This window comes from Struthio camelus, chromosome 15, assembly GCF_040807025.1.
Source record: "Struthio camelus isolate bStrCam1 chromosome 15, bStrCam1.hap1, whole genome shotgun sequence".
Lineage (NCBI taxonomy): Eukaryota > Metazoa > Chordata > Aves > Struthioniformes > Struthionidae > Struthio > Struthio camelus.
Genome location: NC_090956.1, coordinates 15,168,667 through 15,190,465, shown reverse-complemented (window position 1 = coordinate 15,190,465; position 21,799 = coordinate 15,168,667).

Sequence of the window (21,799 nt, the reverse complement as noted above, 5' to 3'; positions counted from 1 at the left end):
GCTGTAAAAACTGGCCAAGTAGGAACTGAGAGGTTTCGCCAGGGACCCTGGAGATGCGGGATATGTTCATTTCCCATGAATGTTGCAGTGAACGTATTGCATTTATTATCCAAGAAGACAGACTGGTCCTTCTGTAAATAAATAGGAAGATACTGCCTAGGATATCATGTGTTCTGGCCAATCGCCAGGCAATATACCATTATTATTGTGATTATTCACTCAGATCTGCTTTGGATTAATTTCTTATAACCAGGACTGATGAAATAATCTTGACATACTGTAACTAGAACAGTTACAGTATATAAAATCTGATAGTGTAAGTCTGAAAGTAAACACTGAATTAAGACAGTTGTGCATGTATGTCTTGCAAAGTGGTTATTGCTGAGTGGTCACCTGACATTTATTATCACGTTCATTGAAGAATTCCAGCCTTTTGAAACCTGTAATTTTAGCATGTGCAGAAAGCTCCCTCTGCGCAGGCAGAAGCACACAAATAAGTTCAGAATGTGGATGACTGAGAGGTGTACTGCAACAGGATTTATTCTGTGCAAACCTAGACAGGATGGACATAGCTGAGAATTAAATTGTTATACTTTCAAGAGGAAAGTTGCTTTTCGTTTTGTTTGGTGACAATCATTCAGAGTTGAGAATCATTATCTTTCTGCTTTTATGTGATAATGTTGGTTTCCCTTTAGCATGCTTTGGCTTAATAGTGCTGAAGAAAATAATGACCATAAAGAAAATAAATTCTCTAAGAGTAAATAAATGAAGCATTTCCCCGCTAGGAATATTTTTAGATGAGGTAATTTCGCCACATTGAATCTCCAGTAATCGGCTATTAAAATAGAAAATGCACAGAATGGGTAACGGGAATTTGCTAGGACAGTCAAATAGCCACTGCAGATGTACTTGACAGTTGTTTTGTACAGATATTTCACTGTTATTACGGACGGTGTTACATGGCAAGGAGTTTACAGGGATTATGCTTCAAATGTGATCTAAGATTGAATACCGTATTTCTGCCCTTGACCTTGCATAGTAAGGTGTCTAACTTTACAAAGAGATCAGTAAATTCACTCCGTTCTCTCTTTTGGATGTATACGGTGACCTATTTCCTGATATGCTTTAGGAAAGTGCAGTAGTATGTTCCCAAACAGTTTGGCTTCTGAAGTCTGGGGCCCTTCAGGAGTTGGAAGAAGCAGTGAAACAGATGGAGAGAGTGCGTGAGATTTAGTGTAGCAGTCCCCTGCTTCAAAGGGAGGCAAAACGAGTCCCTGTTGTTTTGCAAAAGGTCTGTTCTTATGAAAGACCAGGTAGAAAACTGTGAAGTGCACAGCTCTTGGATGTTCTGTTACTGTTCTTGGCTACTCGTGCATAAGGAAGAGCTGGATTTTTACATTCTGGGTCCTATACCGTTCTAATAAAACGGGGGAATCGCGTGCTTTGCTACCAGAAATCAACGAAGAATTTGCCTCGCGTATGTGGCACAATATGCTTTGTGCACAAAAATGTTTTTTTCATTTTTAATTTTCCTCTTCATGAAAACAAAAATGATGATAGAGGGGAAAAGAGAAGTAGATATTGTTAGTATATATCTGCACGCATGTGTGAATGTAGAGGCAGCAGTTTAAGGAACACGAGCTAACAGTTTGTGACCTTGGTTGGTATCGCTGATGCACCTCTTGACTGCTGCTGAATTCAGAAGTCCATTACTGTCTTGGCTTGCGTTCTGTAAAAACAGCGGAAACTGTATTTACCAACTAGTGTAAGAGAGCACTGGTAGAGGAAAGAGATGTTATTTTCAAACTGCTGAGAGGTTATTATACAATCAATGGAGAGTGAAATGCCTACATTAGAAACCGTATAAAAGCACTTGACAATGTCCTTTTACTCAGTTTCAGTAAAATGTATTAATATGATTATTGTATTACTTGCATGCTAAAGCATGATGCCATTATTTAATCTGTAAGAGCAAGGGCTTACTGAAAAATGCTGATGAAAAAGCATGACAACCCCTCTCCTGTGTTGCTGTAGTTTCTGCTATCTATTTTCCATTTATCTTAGCAAATATGTAAACCTGTGTGGGACAGTGACATTATTTTGTATCTGGCCATGCCACTGGCACATGGATGTTTTATGAAAGAAGGTAGAGCAATTCATAATTTCCTTATTGATTATCCCAGTCTTACTTCGAGCATCCAGCGGCCAAATCAAATCTTCTCTGCTATGCAGGTAAAACTGAATTTTGCCTCGCAGGTGAAGACAAAAATGAGCCTATTTGCCTTCACTGTTGGGGTCCTCTGGTGGCGAATGGATTTGAGAGATGGGATCAAGACTAGGGTAGATCACTGGTTTTCCAGGAGAATGAGCTGGATGAAGGCTGAGAGAGACTGCAAGGTTTTGAGCTAGGAATTGCCGATGGGAGGTGCAGAAGCAGAGTCTGAAGAGGCTTTAGGGAAGAAAGGGAGACAGACGTGGGCTAGGAGGGATCAGCTGCTCTTGGTTGATTTTGGAAAGATGGAGTGTCAGTGAGTTGCATTAGGGTACTATGTGTGTAGGTTTACTTCTCTGTGCTTTTTCTCCATGTTTTTTCCCCCCTAGACCCTTTCTACTTCCCCAGTCTGCCACAGTATTAAATTTCTATCTTCATCTCAGGCCTTGGACTCCCCCCCCTCCCCCACCTCCCAAACTAGATGCCTTTCCCTGCAGCCATCTTCTCCCTTGCCAGCCCTCACTCTCTTCGCAGCTGCATATGGTGTTCCCTCTCATTCCAGAAGCCCTCAGCAACGATCAGACCTCAGCATGCTAATCGCTCTCATGGTTAAGGTCCAGGTTTTCAGATACTTAGGTGATGTCCACCTAGATGTAAATCACAGTTGTATGTCAAGTGAATCTCATTACAGCTTTTAAAGGCCTTTCAGATCACTCGGATGGAAGGTACTATTATTCTACACAATTGCAATTGTTCGTTTAATAGGCATGCTCTTAGCAACTTTTTACAATTATAGAAGAGTTTTATATTTTGTTATATTTTTATAATTTATTCCTATTTGTATTTTGAAAGGAAAGGTACGATGCTGTTTTGGTATGTTCTCAAAGCTTTCCAAACAGGTTTGCTGACCTCTCTCTAAGTTTCCATTGACTCATCAACATTTCCCTCCATGTGGGCCTCTTTAAGATGGATAAATAATCAGAATGAATGAAAAATTGTGCTTAATGAATTGTGCTAGGAAGGTGTTTTGCAGTTTTTATTGTGTAATTTGCTCTAATTTGAAGCAACACTTCCGTTACTAATTTCTTTGTGACAAGGCTTTATAGCAAGCCTAGTAACAAGGTTTACATGCACTTTTTCAGTAAAATGTGAATTTATAGGTGCTTTCATTGTATAGTTTAGCAGTTCCCTCCCTTCTTCCACTCAAAAAAGAGTGAAATCTAATTAGCACAAACAATCTTTCTATGGCTAAAGTATTTCCTTTAACAAAAGTTTTCAGGAAGTGCTCCAAAATTATCAAAAATGGAGGTCAAGTAATGCCTTTATAACACTCCATTGAGCCCTTCCGTGTGCCAATATACATTTTTCATCCTTAGCTTAAGGTTGTATTAATAAAGAAGAGGTCTGCTGCACATTATGCATCTCCTGATCTCGGCTATTTCACAGGAACAGTAAGCTATGAAACTTCAGAGTGATTTTTTGCTATAATAATCTGCTTCTGTTCCTACTGATGAGGATCTAGTGCTCCTCTCTGTGACCTTCCGTGTTCGCCAGCCAATCAAGCTTGAACAGTTTCAGCAGTGTTAAACTTCACAGCTATTTCTGTTACTCTGAGGTCTGTCCCCATCGATTTTTAAAAAGTCAGCATGCCAGAAATTCATGTCAGATGTCAGCAAGCTTCAGAGTCACCAACGATAACCTGCTGTCTCAGCACATCGTAGCAGAACAGAGCATTCGTGTTGTTCTGTTCCTGATTGTCTAGTGAATTGGGAAAACATTGTGCAAAATACAGCAGCTTCGCTGGTGGGAAAAAATGCTGAACAGCACCTGCATAGTAAAGCAAGACCATCTGCTTGCTTTCCCTACCCCCGTTTCTGTATCTGGGTACCTGTCTCATTTTTGTCAGGCAGGATCATGCAGCTGTTTCTGTGAGAACGTGTACGTATCTGGGTAAAGAAGAGAGGGAAGAGGTATGGGACTCGAGAGCCGCGCTGTTTCCGTGCAGTATGGAATTATCCTGTGGAACTCACTGCTACGAGGGACCAGTGAGGACAGGCGTTTAACGGGACTCATTAAGCTGGCTCGCTGTTTGTCAAGAAAATGAATGTGTCTATGATTTTCTGTAGTTTTAAATCCGTACAATTGAACCAAACAGGGTGGAAGGGATATAAACTCTTTCAGATCATAAATCCTGTTGTTACGGGGAGTGGGATGAAAAGTTTCCTATTATCCTTATTTATTCTTGTTCCTGACTATGCGATGGTTTTTCTGTTTTCTTGTTTAGCATATAGTACTGACTACTGTCACAACCGCTGTATTAGACCAGATGAGTTTATGCCAGGTTAGTGATTTTTATACTATAATCCAAGTACTATCCTTGGACAGTAAGGACTCTTCCTGCATTTGCTTTTCGTTATTTGACACCTCAGAAAGTAATACTTCACTAAATTTAGCAACTTCTGCTGTTGCAGGAGCAATTGTGCTCTCCCCTGCTAGAAGTTTCATAGACCTATCCCCAGTAACATTGTGGTTAAACTGGAGACAGCGTATGTTGGGTTTTTTTTTTTTGGCTCTTCTCCTCCTCCCTTTTTTTAAATTTCTTCCTCTTATCCATGTGGAGGACAAAGAGAGTATTTAACTAAATATTTTTACTTTAATCAGGCTGTGAGAAAAAGAGTTTCAAGGTCAGTTACAAGATGCCTTTTATGACCTCCATCATCCTGTCTATTTCTTCAGCCTTAATAAGCGGGTTTTTTTTCTATGACACCAATTATGATACACTCTCTCACACAGGATTTTTCCATTGGGGCTGGTATTTGCTCTCAAAGTGAAGTCCCAGCTCTCCCCCAGCGTTGTTTTGGTGATGTGAGCTTCTGACCTTTGGGAAACTCTTCTGAACTTCATGAATTCCTTCATCCTTCACTTCACTTATTACAGCTGGTGGTTACTATTTGTCTTTCGCTGTGTAAGCAAAACACCACACCAGCGGGGAATATAGATTTCTTCAGTGCGGCTAAATTGGCAAAATGTATAACGCAGTATCAATTGCCCTTGGTGCCCCACGTTCCTGCCTTTGTTAAGTAGGCTGCAGCAACTGTCAAAGTTTCTCTGTCCACTGACTGAGACAGGAATGTCAGAAAAAGCGAACATGTTTGTCTCAGGTTTTTTTAGTTTCTCCTTTGTTTATTTGCTCTACTTCCTGATTACAGTTTTATCTGAGGTGCTTTAAAGCAGTTATCCTCACAGATCCCTCAGGGTGTAAGGTTGTATCCTCGTTTACACAGAGGCACCGAGGTATGGTGAAGTTGCATGATTTGCCAGATCCCCAAAAGAAATCCATGACAGAGGTATGTGATTCCAGGTCTTTTGAATCCCAGTCTGTTGCCCTAACTTCTGGTTTTCCTTATTTGGGACATAAATTCACACTCACTTTGAAAGCGGCTGAAATAATTCAAAACATCTGTGTTTCCTATCGGTGTGTTATGCTGAAGTTAAGGCAGAGCTTGTGGGGATGATAACCTCCAGCTATGGGTATTTAAAGAACAGTGTGAGAGCATGTGTGTGTTTTAAGAACCTATCTTTATCTTTACAAGACAGAAGATGATGTAATAATAGTTTATTATATAAATTCTACTTTATAGAAAGAAACAAGACAAAATCTCCCTAAACTTGAGATAAGCAAAACAGCTCCCACTGCACAGACACATGAGGTATTAGCAAGAATGTTTTGGAGATAGCAAAAAAGTTCCCGCTTTCTGGTTCTTTATGTTGTCATCTCCATCCATACCCTAATTAGTTTCTTTATCCATTGATTATCCTTTCCTTCCAAATTCAGCCTTGATCTAGTATCTCTGTTTGCTTATCTTTGTGTGTCTTTATTGCAGAGGTCTCTTGACAGATGGTTAGAATGAGTTTCAGGCTATTTTTGTTTAATACCTTAATACTTTGTCTGGGGCATTCAAAAAGGGACATCCCAGACTTCTCTTTCTTGTCCAGTGAACTTACATTTCAGCTTTTTGGTAACACTAAATGATCATAAATACCGTTCCTTTCCCTCTGCCTTTTTTAAAATCTGTTTAACGTATTTTCCCTTTACAGCTTTTCAAAATTGCATGTTGTTCAGGCTTTGAATGAGTTGAAGAATTTAGCACCGTTACGCACACACAGCAGTTAATAAATAAGCCATGTGCGATTAGATCAATATAGCAAACTTTTTTTTTTTTTGGATTTGTTTCAGCTAAAACTCTGAGTTACGTGATCTTTTACATGATATGAGAAAATGGTGAGCGATCCGTTAGACTTGGAGCTTGGTGCTGCGTGCTTGCTTGCTCTCTTTCCACAGATTTATTGGTTGGGCAGTGATTCACCCTGGTTCAACTGTTAGCACTGCATCCAAAAAGCTTTGCTGCCTTTCCTCTCACCCAGAAGCTGTGATGCCTGTTCAAGGCTGTCCTCCTCCTGCCTCAAGCACAGACTCAGAAACCCCCAGCCCTTCGGAGGGAGTCCAGTCCCCGTGTGCTCTCAGGCCCCATCCTGGAGACCAGCCAACAGTCTTTTACAAGACACCCCCAGCAGTGGGCAGTTACAGCTTGTCCTCTTCTAGTTCTAGCTTGAATGGTTATCTGTAAGTTCTCTTAAATGCTTCACTTAATAGCTACTGTCCTTTCTTAGAGCCCTGTACAACGCCTGAAAGAGTGATACATGACCAAAGTAGTGTATCAGTCAATACAGCAGTGGAAGTTTGGGGAAATACTTCCTGACGGAGGAACTTCTTACCGCCATGGGAAGTGATAGCGGTTAGCACTGGCACTAGCTTCATGTGCATTGTCAACATAAGCCCTGAGAAAGCGCCTCTGAGATAGGCAAGTTCTGGTTGTTGTTCTTGATTATTAACAGAGTGGTTGACACTTAAGACTACCGTCTGGAATGAGAAAAGGTCCTATGTGGTAGGGAGAATATTAAAAGGCTGTCACTGCTAGAAGAGCAAATGACCAGAACGTATGGTGAGATAGCAGATGGGTGCCCGTCAACTGCAGCAGCAAAAGGGAACACGGATGCATGTCTGTTAAGTGTGATAAACAACATGTTGTCTTTGTAGCGCTGGCATCCTGGTAAATACCAAAGATGCTTTGCTGTCTGATTTCAGCAGGTGCACAAACTCTTTTTACCATAACAATCAAAGGCACTTGAAGGGGAGTTAGAGCTGTTGTTAACAGTGCCTGAGGAGCTGACTTGCTGACCTGTTAGAGCAGGAAGGGAGAGCAATGGCTTGAGCGCGCTGATGCAGGTTTGAGTCCTTGCGGTGTGTTGTCGCTCCTACCGCGCTGCACAGCAGAGCTTTTCTGTTGCTGTGCTGCCTTTGCCGTGTCACAGGACAGGTCCAGGGGGCTTGTGACTGTGCGTGGAGGTTTGGGCTGTTTTACTCTTTCAGCTCGCTCAGGAGATAACTGTGTACGCTCTCACAAGTCGGAAACGTTGCCGAAAGGGAGACTGTATTCGTGGTGAGAGGGAGGAGGAGAGGACTCGGGCAGGGCAGGGCAGAGAGAAACAAAATGAATATGAGGCTAAAAGATTTTTTTTTTCAACTTTCCAAAGACAAGTCAATAGATTTACTTAGAATGAAGATGAATTTAGACTCATAATCTTTCACTATGTGGAACACCCCATAATGATAATTCAAGACCTGTTTGTATTACTCCCAGTATGATCAGGACAAGCAAGACAGCATTTAACAAGACACAGCTCTGCTGCGGGGTCTCTGTACTGTTTAGATTCCTTTGCCTGCTCAGATCTAAATTCTGAAGTGAGTTTGAGGAAACTACAGCTTTCCTTTTGCATTATTTACTGATTGCAGGAATAATAAGTAACGTTTTCTTTAAAGGCTGCTGCATCGCAGCAGTGTTAAGTATGCAGAGATAACAAAGGTTAGCATGCTCAGAGTTAAGCACAGGATATTAAAGTAAATTCTTCTGTCAGGGTACATGCTGTTAAGGGGAATTATGCACAGTCTTGAAAGAACAGTCTCCATTGTTCCCAGGTTGCACAGTTAGCTCTGGTTACTGCAGCGTGCTCTGCAATGCACTTTGCAAAAGATTGTGTCCTTTGGTGAGGTACGTTGCATTACGTTGGTTATTAAATATGTATTATTTCTTTAGTCCCCATAGTTTGCAGCTACAGCGGTTGTTGAGCATTAGCCTCTCATAAAAAGAGGCCGACTTGTGTCCTGAAGCGCTCGCTTATACAACTGCTCAGAATGAGAAAGGATAAAGAAGCTTTCTTCAAAGATGGCCCATCCCAGAGCTGCTCAGAATCGAAAGCGCGGCACTGGAGGACCACGCGGCTCCTCTGAGAGCGTGGGGCAGGCAAGGGAGGCCTAGGGTAGGAAAGAGAAACGTGGGGTCTTTATGTTGCTTTGGGTGTTGGGTTCTTTAAAAAGGGTATTGCTTGTGCACAAATTAGAGCAGGATGGCACTGCGTGGTGCGGTTAAATACTGCAGCCTGTCTCTGAGAGCTGTGCCAGGAGTCTTCTCCCGCCCAGAACTACAGAGCATAAATAAACCTCGGGAGCCTTCATGCTCAGCCTTGCCCTTTCCCGCTACTGCCCATTAAGGGCTTCCATAAAACTGCTGTGATCTTCTAGCAGTGCAAAGCAGTGTCTCTGTTCGTTCCTTTCTGTGGAGGGAATTTCTTCTGCTGCTTGAAAGCTTTAGAACTGGTTGTCATAAAAAATGAAAAGAAAAAAGCTCCTTACCATCTGGCCGTAACCTTGTACAATATGCTACATTTCAAACTGTAAGAAATTTTTTATGATCCGGTTATAATTTGTCAATTGCTTACCGATCTTTAAGTTAAAAATGTACAGTGCAGAATAAAGTTGCTCTGTATATTGTTTTCGAAGACGAATGGAAGAGAAGGGAGGAAAAAAAGAAACTTGAAAGTGTTTTAATTGCACAGGGATGTCATTGCCTCTAGCAAGAGTTCTCCTGCTTCTGTCATAAATTTTTCATATTGCCTCGTGAGAGTGAAAACTGGAAACTTTACCCTCTAAGTGAAAGTCGATGAACCTCATACCAGCCTCAGCTCCCAGTAGCCTTGCACTCAGGAATATTAATTTAATTAAGATCACTACAATAAATTCTGCGAGGGATCTCTCCTGGCACCTAAGGTAACTTGCGCAAAGGAGGAGGAGAGAAAACGGCAGAGCCAGGTCTGATGGAGGCAGGTACAGCAGTACCATGTCCTCAGAACAGCTATCTGCTTATCACAACTGACAGCTGGAGAGACATGCGAGACCTGCTAAAACAGAAGACAGGTTTCAGTTGGGGGAAAAAACGTATGATTACATACAGCGTAATCATTTTATTTTCACTACGCTGACCCATGAGCAGTCTGAGAAAACAATGCCAAGACGTCCTGAAAGTTTGCCTCTCTCCGGGGAAAGAGAAGGACTTTTTTACAGGACACCATACTCGTGGGTTGTTGGTCCCCCATAACAGTCACTTTAACCTATGGGACCAGGAGTGTGCTCCTCTGCAGGGGCTGAGCACAGCTCTGGGAATCAGTACCCTTTCCCTTCTGCAAAAGGGAGCTAATGACATCCCTTCACTCCGCAATATTTATAGAGACAAGGAGTACACAGCTAGAAGCTGGGAGCCTGTTGTCCTCTGAGGCTTTGGACTACGCATTTTAATCTCCTGCATTAGATTAGAGAGGTAGGATTAATTATGGGTATATTAAAGGAGCTGGTTGACCTGATTTACACAAGTCTAAGACAGGAGTTGTGTCATTGCAGGGAATGGTACTGTGTGCAGCTGAGATCAGTTGAAGCTCCAGCGGGTGTGATGGGCGGGTACCCTATGGCAATTACATTTTTCCGGAAAATGGAAGCTCAGCGTAAATCAGAATCAGTGCCACAAAAGATACTGGGGTTATGCAAAATTCCCAAAGAGCAAAATGATACTCCAAAGTTAAAGTCTTCTGTATTTCACATTATTGGGTACATAAATAAAACAGAGATCAGTGGGAAGTGCAATCTCAAATGTCAGGCTTAATAGTTGGACTTAGGTGGCTTTTAGTGGCAGTAATTTGATTAAGAAAATCACTGTTGCAGAGGTTGGGCAGAGCATGTGTGTGTCACCACAGAGGGAAGTATGAGGCTCCTAGTTTCAGAGTCTAATTCTAAACCCAGGGTTAAATATTTGATTGTTTTAAAATAATTTTTAAGGTAGGTGGTTATTGTTTTATTTTCTCAGAAACTTTTAAAGTATTTCGTTCATTATGAAATGTGAGTGTTAGGTATTATGAGGAGAAGAAATCAAGAATGAAATTTTCCTTTGTCTGCCCCACAGGTTAGGTTTTGCTTTTCTTATAAATCTTTTTCTAGCTAAAATTATAGAAGCGTACTCTTTGCTAATTTTTTTGTGTGTAGGGCAACACCTCAGCGCTTTGCTTAAGATGGGCTGCTGTTCACATCATCTAGTTTGACTCTCTGTAGATAGGTTGTTCCTTCTAGTTTATTGATGGTCTCATTTTCTTCAGCAGACATATTTATAGAATAATGTGCTCTCTAAATGAAGGTATCGGAGTCAGGCCCATCATGCTTCCTAGAATGAATAGTCCCCAGTGGGACTAACCACATGCTTGGCAGTTAGAAACTATGGCATATATTCTGAAGAGCATCGAGGTTGGCGAGATAGGCAGATATGCTTTCAAGCTCCAGGCCACTCGTGAGGTGAAAGGAATTACAAAGACAGAATTTAATAGATAAAATCTACTTTTCATTCCATAAAATATTCCTTGAACATGATTTGTATTTTATTCATGAGATTTAAAAATTGAGTTGAACAACTAAGCTGACAGAGACCGCATGATGGCTTGAAGGCTACTAAAAATAATGTAGCAAGAAATAGAAGATAGCCAGTTGTATTTTAAATTAACTAGGTTTGGATGTAGCTTTTTTTTTTTTTTTTTGCCTATTGCTCCATCTGCCCTTTGCTAAATGGCACAGTTCAGTAAGATGCATAGATTGGTGTTACTGCAGGCATTGTAGAGCCCTTAACTACAGTATCTGTTCCTCATATTCCTTCAGGGTTTATTTGCAAAAGGGCAACATAGCCAAATGTGATATTTAGGCTCTGATTCCTATTAAAAGAAAACAAACTCAGTGCTACACGAATGCTCCCTTCTTTCAAGGCAACCTATGTCTATTTTTACAAGTAAAACAAAGGTTCTTTCCTGGGTTTTAGGTTTTATGCATGAAGATATCAGGCAGGAACTCTAGGAAGAAAAGAAAAAATTAAATATTTTCATGGGTAATGATGCAGTCACTGAATATCAATAATAAAAGCTAATGACTGCTGGCCAGTGAGTTGGCTGCCAGCTTCAAATAGCCTTATTTTTTTCTTCAGAATCCTAGGTTTGTCTCTCAGTAGCATTGAATCAACCCTTTTTATTCCCAGGAATAATGATAAGTAATTTTGATGTTGTTAGTGCTGTAGTACATTGGGAACAGCTCTTTGAAGCTGCATGCATGCCTGCTGTCTTGGAGATGGGGTAGGCCTCTTCATCCAGCTGGCTGAACTCTGATGCTTCAAAATTCCCATTGGACATGGTTTCCGTGGACTTGAGATCCAGTCCCCCATCCCTCCTTTTGTTTGTTTATTTCAACCCCCTCATGGATCAGGTCCATGTTCTTATTCTTCCTTCCTATCAAAAAGAAGGACATGCAGGGAAGTGTTTTAAGGGAATGCATGTAGTGGTATAAACTGGGAAAAAAAAACCAAAACAAGTACAATAACAGGAACTTTTAAACCATTATGGAAAAATGAGGTCTTAATCTTACCTTTAATGTTTTACTACTGGTAATATAATACTACTAATAATGATAGGCCCTTTTCTAATGTGTAAAGGGGATTATGCACATTACCTGAAATATCCAACATCCTTGAACACATCACATGGGATAACACCCTTTTTTTAAAAAGGTATTTATCATCAAGGCTAACATATTGTTTTCTTAGGAATGTAGCTCTGGGAGGTTCCTGGACGAGCACGGGGGATTTAGTTGGAGGTGGTGGGCATTTTCAAGCATTTATCTTGCATTAAAATGCTATAGTGCTTTCTCAAAAAGTCCCAAACAATGAGAAGTGTTTGCTTTGTGTGTTCTTTGTGGCACCTCCTGTTATTCTTAGTATCTTAAATGTTTATGCTCCGCACAACAACCCAAGAGTGCTGTTAACTGTAAAAGAAGAAGCTGTTATCATTCATGTGTGACTTTTTAGGAATGTTGTTACACGCTTTTCAAGTATGAAACTCAGCCTTCGGCCTTTTGAAACTAACTCTTCGTTAGGTCTCTGCTCTCTGTCTCCTTGCCAGCTGCTTTAAATGTCTCCTGAACAGAAAGCTGATGGCTGTGCGGCATAGCCAGCCCCTTACCCTGCCTGGTTTGTCTGCTGAAGTACACAGTGCTTTATGAGCTGGCAAAGTTGACTTTCGTCCTTCCATGTGTATATATTTAATTTATTACCCTGTAATTTCTCTGTAACACATGGAATCTTCAATATAACTGCTAATGCCCATATAATTTTTCCTTGTCTCTTTTTAATATAATCCAGTAAGAGTCTGTTTTATTTTTTTCTTCTTCCCTGCCAACATATATTTCTTCTTATGTTCGTCTCTGATCAGTTGTGCCTACTTTTTTTCCTGTGAGCTAGTGTCTGGTTTTATTTTAATATTTTTAGTCTGAGTCATTCTTTTTCTTATCATGCACCAACAAAATATGGAAAATGCTAGTGTGATCCTGAGATACTCATATCACGAGCATTTTGCTTTCAACAAGATGCAATACAATTTGCAGAAAATATAGGAGAGGACCTGAGGTCTCCAGATCATATTGGTTAATAGATTGATTCTGGTCCCAAGAGCCAATCTTATTATTCTTGTTCGCTTGTGCAGGTGGGTGTATTAGCAGCATGCTGAGTCAGCATGCTCCAGCGCATACAAATACTGGGCTTTCTGCTTCTCTTCCAACACATCTGGGTTTCAGTAGGGTTTGGAGCTTGGGTCACTGCAAATGAGAATCTTATGTGTTAATGTAAATTCAAACAAATGTTTAAGATATTGTATCTTTTCTAGCAAGAAATCCAATAATTATAAGGAATTCTTTCCGTATGTCCAGCAGGGCTGAACTTCTGAGTGGACAAAATTGGCCAAATCTTTCTTAATGCTTCTCTATATCACTGTATTATTGGAGTAGGAAAAGGGCAAAATGTCCTGAACCTGGGCCCGTGGCCAGAGCTGAGTCCAAAGGAGGAATTATTTCAGAAACAGAGTGAGATGATGGATTCCGGTAGATGTTTGTTGTAGATTTTTTTTCTAATGGCGTGCCATGTTGAAGGTGAAGAAAGCTGTCAGAAAGCTGGCTGCTCTCTGGCCTGTCCGTCAGGCACTAATGGGCCTCAATGTCCTGAGCAGCCTCCCCTGGCCCCACACAGCATCTGCCCTTGGGCCAGGACCTTTGGACCAGCCTGGGCCCAGGAGATCACCTGCTTAATCTGGGGCTCTTGATGGGCCTGCCTCTCCCATTGGTGGTGGGAATGAATGAAGACGAGAAATGACATAGAAAGTGGGCAGGAACCTCCTGAAAGTCACTTCAGAGCCTGAGTGCCACGTTGCAGGAGCAGATGTGCAGGGTGAGCCGAGGGGGAAGACGCTAAGCAATCACCTCGAGTTCGGCCAAGAGGGCCGGCATTCGCCTCATGCGACAGAGCACTTAACCGAGGACAAACCCTCGCCTCGTCCCAGAGCCCGCGCGAGGTGCGGGATGTCCAGAGCTGCGTGCCACGGGCAGGAGGGCTCGCGGGGAACGGCAGCAATTTCACTTTGTTCTTGTGGAGGTGCCCAGCTGGCGCCTGCCAGGACCTGTCCGGGCTCCCCATCGCCCTCCCAGCCGGGGAGGTTTCCTTTTCCTTCGCTGGGCAGCAACCTGCCTACTGCAGGGCTTGGAAAGCAGGGCAGGATGTGCGCTCGCTTCCGCCTGCAGTATCGGCACGGGCTGATTTCCCCTCAGCTTTTAACGTGAATTCAGACGTTTGGACTAACTGCTGTTTTGCCGGTAAAGGGTTTCACGGTCTCAGCTTTCTGACGGGTAGTCCAGCAGCTCTGCTTGCCCCCTCCCGCAGCCATGCCTGCCGTCTTGTTCCCTCTTTCCTCTCCCCCGGCTGTGGGTAAAACACTAACAAAGCAGAAAGTGTCTTTCTCTCAGGTGAGTCTTTATTTTTCCCCTCATGCTGCTATTGTGCTGGCAATTCCAGCTGCAAATGTTGTGTTTGACCTTCAGTAAGGGAGCCTAGTGATTTGAATTCATTTCAAGCAGCTTTCTGACAGCAAGCCTTAACCAAAGCCCTTAAGGTTTCCCCTACAAAAGACTCATGACAGCTTTGCTTGAGGCTTACAATGGTCAGTGCAAGGGGAAGTAGTTTGTAAACTGTAAATGGCCTTATTAACTTCCTTGTGGTACTGGAAGGAAGCCCAGCTCTTTGCTAGGCTAAGTCTCAGGAGCTGAAGCAGGAGCCCCCTTACACCTCTCGTGATAGCACGTGAAACCGTGTGGGAGATGCATGTCACTGCCGAGACTCTGCTGACGCAAGAATGTGATGGAAGAAGGGAGTGTTTGGAAAGGGGCTTAATTAGTCAGGATTTCAACCTTTTGCTAATTCATTTGCCGTAGTGAAAGCCAGATAATTTCCGTTTCCTATTCATAGTTAAACCAGGTAGTTGCACCACCAACACGTGCCCGGCCTGGGCAGCCTTACTGTCAGTATGGGAACGCCAAGGGCAGCTTGCAGGTTATCCTGCTTTTGGCTGGTGGGCTGCCTGCCTGCTTTCTTCATTCCAGTTCTGCAGGTACAGCAGGAGCACAATTTCTTTGGAGGGTCCAGGGAAAATGAGCGGTGTTTAGACCCCTTTCCCTGGGTTAGATGCTGGGACTTGCACTGGTCTTTTTTTTTTTTTTTTTTTTTTGGTCATGTCTCCAGTCACGTACCTCCTCTCTGAACGTATAGTCAACTCCCCACCCCAACAGTTTAGATCTGCGATGTCAAAGGACCGTTGAATGGGATGCGTTTCCCCACTTCAAATCTGTTAGTACCTACTTTCTCTTTTATTTTCTTCATTCCAGATGCCTGTAAATACTGATTGATTGCTAATCATTCTGTCTGACTGTAATGTTAATAATATCTATGCCACGTGTCATGTTTGCTACTGAGTGCAAATATATATGACAACTACAAAATACCACTCCGTCCTCAAAAATAATCACGTTGCTCATGAGAGCTGGAATGTTATTCTTAGCTGCCCAGATGGACAGCCACAATAACAAATAGTATGTGCCTGAGCTATATTGCAGACAGTAATCTGGAACATGGGACTGAAAGATGCCACCTGGGTTCCTGAGTTTGGTCCTCTGTTGTTGTAGCCGATGTGACCCTAGAGTCATTCTTCAGTAGAGTGCACTCTCTTAAGAATAATTGGGTTTTCATTACAGCTTTTTTATTGAGAAGCTTTTTTCAAACCTTGCCATGGTTATGGGAAACCCCCTCTTCCAATCCTTGGCCTAAAGTTACTGATAGTTAATTTCTACCTGCTTCTCCTTTTGCTTATAACTATCTTCAGGTTACAATTTTTTCCTTCTCAGTATTTACAACTTTCTTGTCCCAGTATATTTGGAGAGCATCCTGTAACCATTGTCTTTAATGTTTCTCCCTTCAAAACCTGTTCTGGGCTCTTGCATGCTACTGTTAGACTTAACAGCTTGCAGTTACCCAATTTGCTTTTTTTTTCTACTTTTTAAATTCTAAATTTGCTATTCGCCAGTTGTACAGTACCAGTTTCAACATCAAAGACTTAATATGCCCTGAAGCCAAATGAGTAATTTTGGAATGAGTAAGCAGTTCCAGCACTTTACAACTGGTGTGAGGTCACCACTGGATCCTTTTGTCTTTTGCATTTTATATTTCCTTGGTTCTGTGGGCTCAGAGCAAGCCATAGCAGACTTCTAACATAGCTTGTGTTCTTTGTGGTTTCATTTATTTTATTTTAAAATTGTATTTAATGCAAAAATAAGAAGGAAATAAGATATTTCTCTGCAGAGGTAATACAGTATTCTGAGAACGTACCTCCATAGTAGTTCCAGTTTTGCCTTGCTTAACCAATTTACTACTGTATTACCCAAGGTAGGAAATCAATTAATTGTAGAAATTCTTGGGAAACAACAAAAGGATTGGTGCCATGCAGTTTTATTATGTAAAGCAATTGGAAAGTTATCACGTGCAGTCATTTTTGGCTTAGGAATTAGAACCAGATGAAATACTGAACTTGGGCATTGACAGAATTCCAAAAAGTAATTTTATATGGAAAATTCTTGGCCAAAATTGTCATCTGCAACAGGCAACATAGTCTGCTTTACCCATAGTCTCTAAGGCTGATAGAAATTGAAGAAAATTGGGGATGATGACATCAGTTATGGAAAATGAGAATCACTCTCATCTTCATTTGAAATGTAAGCAAGATTTTGATGTAACCTTTTAATTTGTTTTTGCTTGGTAGCTTGCACAGCTTGATACAGAAGTTTTTAGTATGACTGATGAGAAGTGAGAGTATTATAATACTGGCAGACTGAGAGTACCTGTCTTATTTTTAGCTCACTTACTGGATCTAAACCAAGCCTGTAAGCATTTCAAACGCTCTTCTACACCAGACGTAAAACCACTGTAGAATATGACTGTCCTTAATTAGTCCCAGTCTCAGAGAATGGGGAACAGACAGGCTCTGTGGTGAGCTCTGCTAAAAGTAGGAGCTTGCATTGTCTCATCTGTTCTGGGGAGGTATACTCAAACACGGGGGAGAGATCCTGCAAACTTCAGGGTGTCCTTAGCTTCCAATGAAGTTTGAAGGATTTCACCTTGCTCAGATGTAGATTTTTGTTTTTACATTGATAGATAACATAAAGTATGTCCTATAAGTATTATTTAATTGCTAATAGTTTAAACCCATAACGTATTCTAATGCTAAACAGATTCAGCAAGAAGAAGCAGATAACGAAGCTGCATCAAAATGAGAGCCAAGACTAGTTTTGCTTAATATGTAGGCATTCATTGTTTTTACTGTTGCTCTTTTGTGTTAGTAGTACCAGCTAGGTTTCTGCAGTTTGCTTCTCAGCCAGGAATCCTAGGCAAACAGTTCTCGGCTATTGTGTGTGACATGTTCTACGGCTCCAGCCATTCGTAGGTTTGTAAATAAGCCTAGAGTTCTTTTGGTGCAGATATGTAACATCTTGCAGACGTTTTGAGCAAGTTCGTGGAGCTCCTTTTGGGCTGTCCAGTGACAGCACTATATTTCACTGTGAGTGCCAGTTTCCCAGAGCAAGCTCCTAACCTTTTGGAAGCATGTCCTGGGAGACCTGTCAAAGATCTGAATGTCCTTCTCCCTCAGATCCTTCCTCCCATAATTTCCCCTTGTGGATATTGCTATAAAATCCAATACTGCTTTGGAAAAAAATCTTTTCCAGCTCATTCTATGGCAAGAGAAATGTCTTCTGAGAGCAGCTTTGGAAGTTTTCACTGGCTGCCTTCTAGCGGTTCAGAAACAGCCAACTCTGGATGTTTCATTGCTAGTGCAGCAATTCTGGATTATGTTTTCAGGAAACTTAGTAGCATTTTGTGCATGTGGAAAACGTTCTTTCAAAGATAGACTTCTGTGGAAAAAAATGGAAATGATGATATTGTCAATATGGAAAACATACCTGTCACAGAAATCTGTTTTTTTTCTCTCCCCTGTAGCAATTCACTGGAAGTCTCTAGAGAAAAACAGGAATGTGGCTGACTTCTAAATCCTCTCAGCATGCACGTGCAGATTTTGTGCACAGTGCAGTTGTGATGTGTCATTTCTTAAATATTTGACTTTCCACCAAAACCTATTTCTAGTTAAAGACTTTGTGCCTCTCAACTATCATTCCAGTCTCTAACTAGAGTCCTTCTAAGACATCTAACTAGCGTCATCTAACCAGAGTCCTTAGAAAGCTCCTAGGTGCTATAGAAAGATGAAACCACGTGTGTGTTGAACCGCAAACGTCTTTGTTTAGCTGACATTAAGAATTCACTCACCGGAATGTTTCGTATGTGAATTTGAGAAGGCTTTTTGAACTTTAGCCTGGTGTGTCACATGACATGATATCTTGTGATGCATTCTTATCTATGCCGTAGGTTAACGTGGGTTACTGCTTTTTCTCTCTAGTGGAGTAAGTATGCTCCCCTGCAACCATAGAAAACAGTGTTGTAAAAAAGTTTTGAATTATGAAACCAAAGTTGTATCAGATCTGAGCTTCTTCAGAGAAAGTGCACTCTTAAATCATTTCCCCATCAGTGGAATCTCACCCATGTACACCTTCTTTTTTTTTTTTTTTTTTTTTTTGCTCTCATCTTGCTCATTTGTCTGATTTTAAAAATTAGTTTGATTTGTGCTAGCCAAAGTAAAGTATTGGTGCGGCCATCTGTAATAACAAATTTACAAACCAGGCTTAAATAGCATGATAAAATATTTACTGTTTAAAACTTTAAGAAAGTAACACAATGTGAGTGCTCCAGAATTATTATTATTATTTTTTTTAACAGCTAAGTGGATAAATTGCTTAAGGCACCACATGCCATCATAGTAATGCTTAGAGAATTGAGGTTAATGGAATAACGTTAGTTTTGCAGTGTTTGCTGCTAAGAATTAATCTAGAAAATGCTTTTAAGAAGTGCACTTTGTGCATTGTGGTTCCCCCTACTGTTGTTTTTTTTTTTTTTTGGTGAAGATTTACAATGCGTCTATAGTCCCTTAAAATGTTCTTAACAGTACAAGAGAAGTCAGTAGCTAAGTTTGTGTTCTTTTCAGAAGAGCAGATCAGAGACTAGATTTTACAAACTTTCAGTGCAGGAAAGAAGTATTTATAAGTGCTTTCTTTGCAGGGGGAGACAAACTATAAGTTAATTTACTTAGGCGTGTGAGCTGGTGTGTGTGTGCGTGACAAGATCATGAACGGTATATGAGTATTTCTTTATTTTGGGTGACTGAATTAGGAACCCACTCTGAGCTTGTGACATAATTAGTACAATAGTGCAAATCAGCCATTTTTGGAAAGAGTAATTTACTCCATATGCAGCTTCTCAGCAAGAGCCCTCATTAATCAAAGAAGGCCATGTACATCAATGTGTTCCTTGCTTGCTACAACAACATCCATCATATAGCTAGTAAATGTGCTGTGGCAGGGCTTGATAAATATAATGCCTTTGATGTGCTGATAATTCTGAGTATTGGCATGCTGCTGCCTGCAGCTCCCTGGGTAGGCGCAAAAATCTAAAGGAGCCCTCGTCTCTGCTGTACAAGTACACCTAGGCTTACTCTCAACTCTCGCACAATCCGCTACTTCCGCTGTATCTGAAGTAGGACTCGAGTGCATTTTCACTCTCACTTACACACAAATGGAGCCTATTTATTTATTTAAATCTAGTTTCCCTGATACTGCAAAATTGCTTGGTGGGTATATTTGCACATAAATGGAGCTTTAGCTAAAAAGAGCTTATATTTGTTGAGGCACTTGTATTTAACATGCTGTATTGATTATTCTGTATGAATGTGCAGTAAAAACTTCGTGTAAAACTTGTAAGAGATTTCACATGACAGAAGAAATAAAGCATAACATGGTAGAGACGGGGGGGGCATGATCTTATGAGAGAGCACTTCTCATAAACGAGCTTTGTTTGATGGAACGGTATTTGTTTTTAGGAGCTCAGTACTTCAGGCACACAGAATGTGATCCATTAGCTTATATTAATTAACTGCCCTCAGGGCACAGTTTGTCTACTGCCAAAAGAGATGACTGAAAAATCTTCAGCGAATAACAAAAATAGTTACGTGTCAAGATTTGTGACAATTCAGAGAAGGGGAACACATATTTTTCCTGTTTAATCTAAATTGTGGTGTTTCGGATTTGAATTCCATGAAAAACCGCAACGGTGCATTGAAAAGCAGTACTGGTACATTTTGGGTTAAACTGTTTACTGAGATGTAATTTAATGGATGGGCAAAGAAGGAATTGGGAATTGTCACCCTGACTACGACATAGGTGCTGTACAGCAAGCGCCTGTTTCTTCCACCTTCTGCCGAGATGCACGCGCTTGCTTTTCACTGCTCCTCGCATTTTCCTAGAGTGGAGCGTGAGAGCACAGCAGGGAAGAGGGCTGGAGAAATGTCTTTGCCCCTGGGGCGTAGCAGAGCCCCTCCACAGCAGCCACGTCAGCCTGTGGGGTGGAAGCACATCTGACATCCTTCCTTCCTCCACGGTGTGGAGCGTGTTGGGGATTACGAGCCCAGTGTACGTGAGGATCCCAAAGCCCTCTCCTCCCACTTTCTTGCCTGCTGGGTCGTGCTTTACCTGCTGGGGCCTGGGGTGGCCCTTCAGTTAGGATGCACGGAAAGCAGGGACAGATGTTACACCTGCCAGTGCCACAGGCAATCTCATTTGTTCGTGAGCTATCTGAAAGGACAGGTAGGGAAGGAGTGCAAGAGTGTTTCTAGGTAAGATCCCAACTGCCTGCTCTTCTGAGAGGTTGAACAAACCTTTCTTGGCACCTCCTGGTACTTTAATTGGGTAAAATTCATTTGCCTCGTGGCCTTTGTGTTCTGTTAGTGGAAAGTGACGGGGAGGAGGGGAAGTAAGAGAGACTAATGGACAATAGGTTTTTGTTTGCTCTTTGTGCACTATTAGTGAGTCTTGATCCTTGTTTAGGGCTTCTAAAAGTTCCTACATTATAATTAATCAGAGGGCAGGAGAGAGCTGTCTTGCTCAGTGATTTTTACCGTCATGTCATAGGGGGAATAAACCCTGAGAGAGGCCATTTGCCCACCTTGCTCCGTGTCAGGGTTTGGTGTGACGACGTTTGCTGACTGCAGTCCTCCTGAGAAAGTATGAGGGCCACCGAATACCACAAAGCTTCCCAATGTATCACAATGACAATACCATCTGTGCTGAGCAACTTTAGGCTGCATTTGTAGAGTGTTCAATCATCCTCTAAATGTGTCATTTGTTATCTCTGGTAGCTTGCAGTAAGAAAATATGGAAGGTCTTGAAGACAGAGTGCATGTGTTTCATAAGCACCAAGATAATGTGGAACAGTTTGCTTCTCCTTTTGGTTAGGGTTTCTTTTTCTTTTCCTAAAGTTATCAGAGGGTTGAGATATAATTTTTTTTATAGCTTACGGCTTATCAATTACTTTCCAGGAAAGCAAAACTCAGTGTAAATAGATCTTGGAAAAAATATGGCAGAAATTCTAAAGGAAACTTGGCCAAAATGTATTTAAATTATACTCCGGGCTAGCCAATAAGCAAGTCTCAGTGGAAAGAAATGATATTGTTGGGGCAGGATGATCTAGGCTAGTTTGGGCCCTGGAAGCTGTTGGCTGTGCACTTACTGCATGCTTGTTAGGTTTGGAGCGTAACTGGAAAAGCAGTAATACTAACCGTCTCACTTCTGTGATGGACTGGATTTGG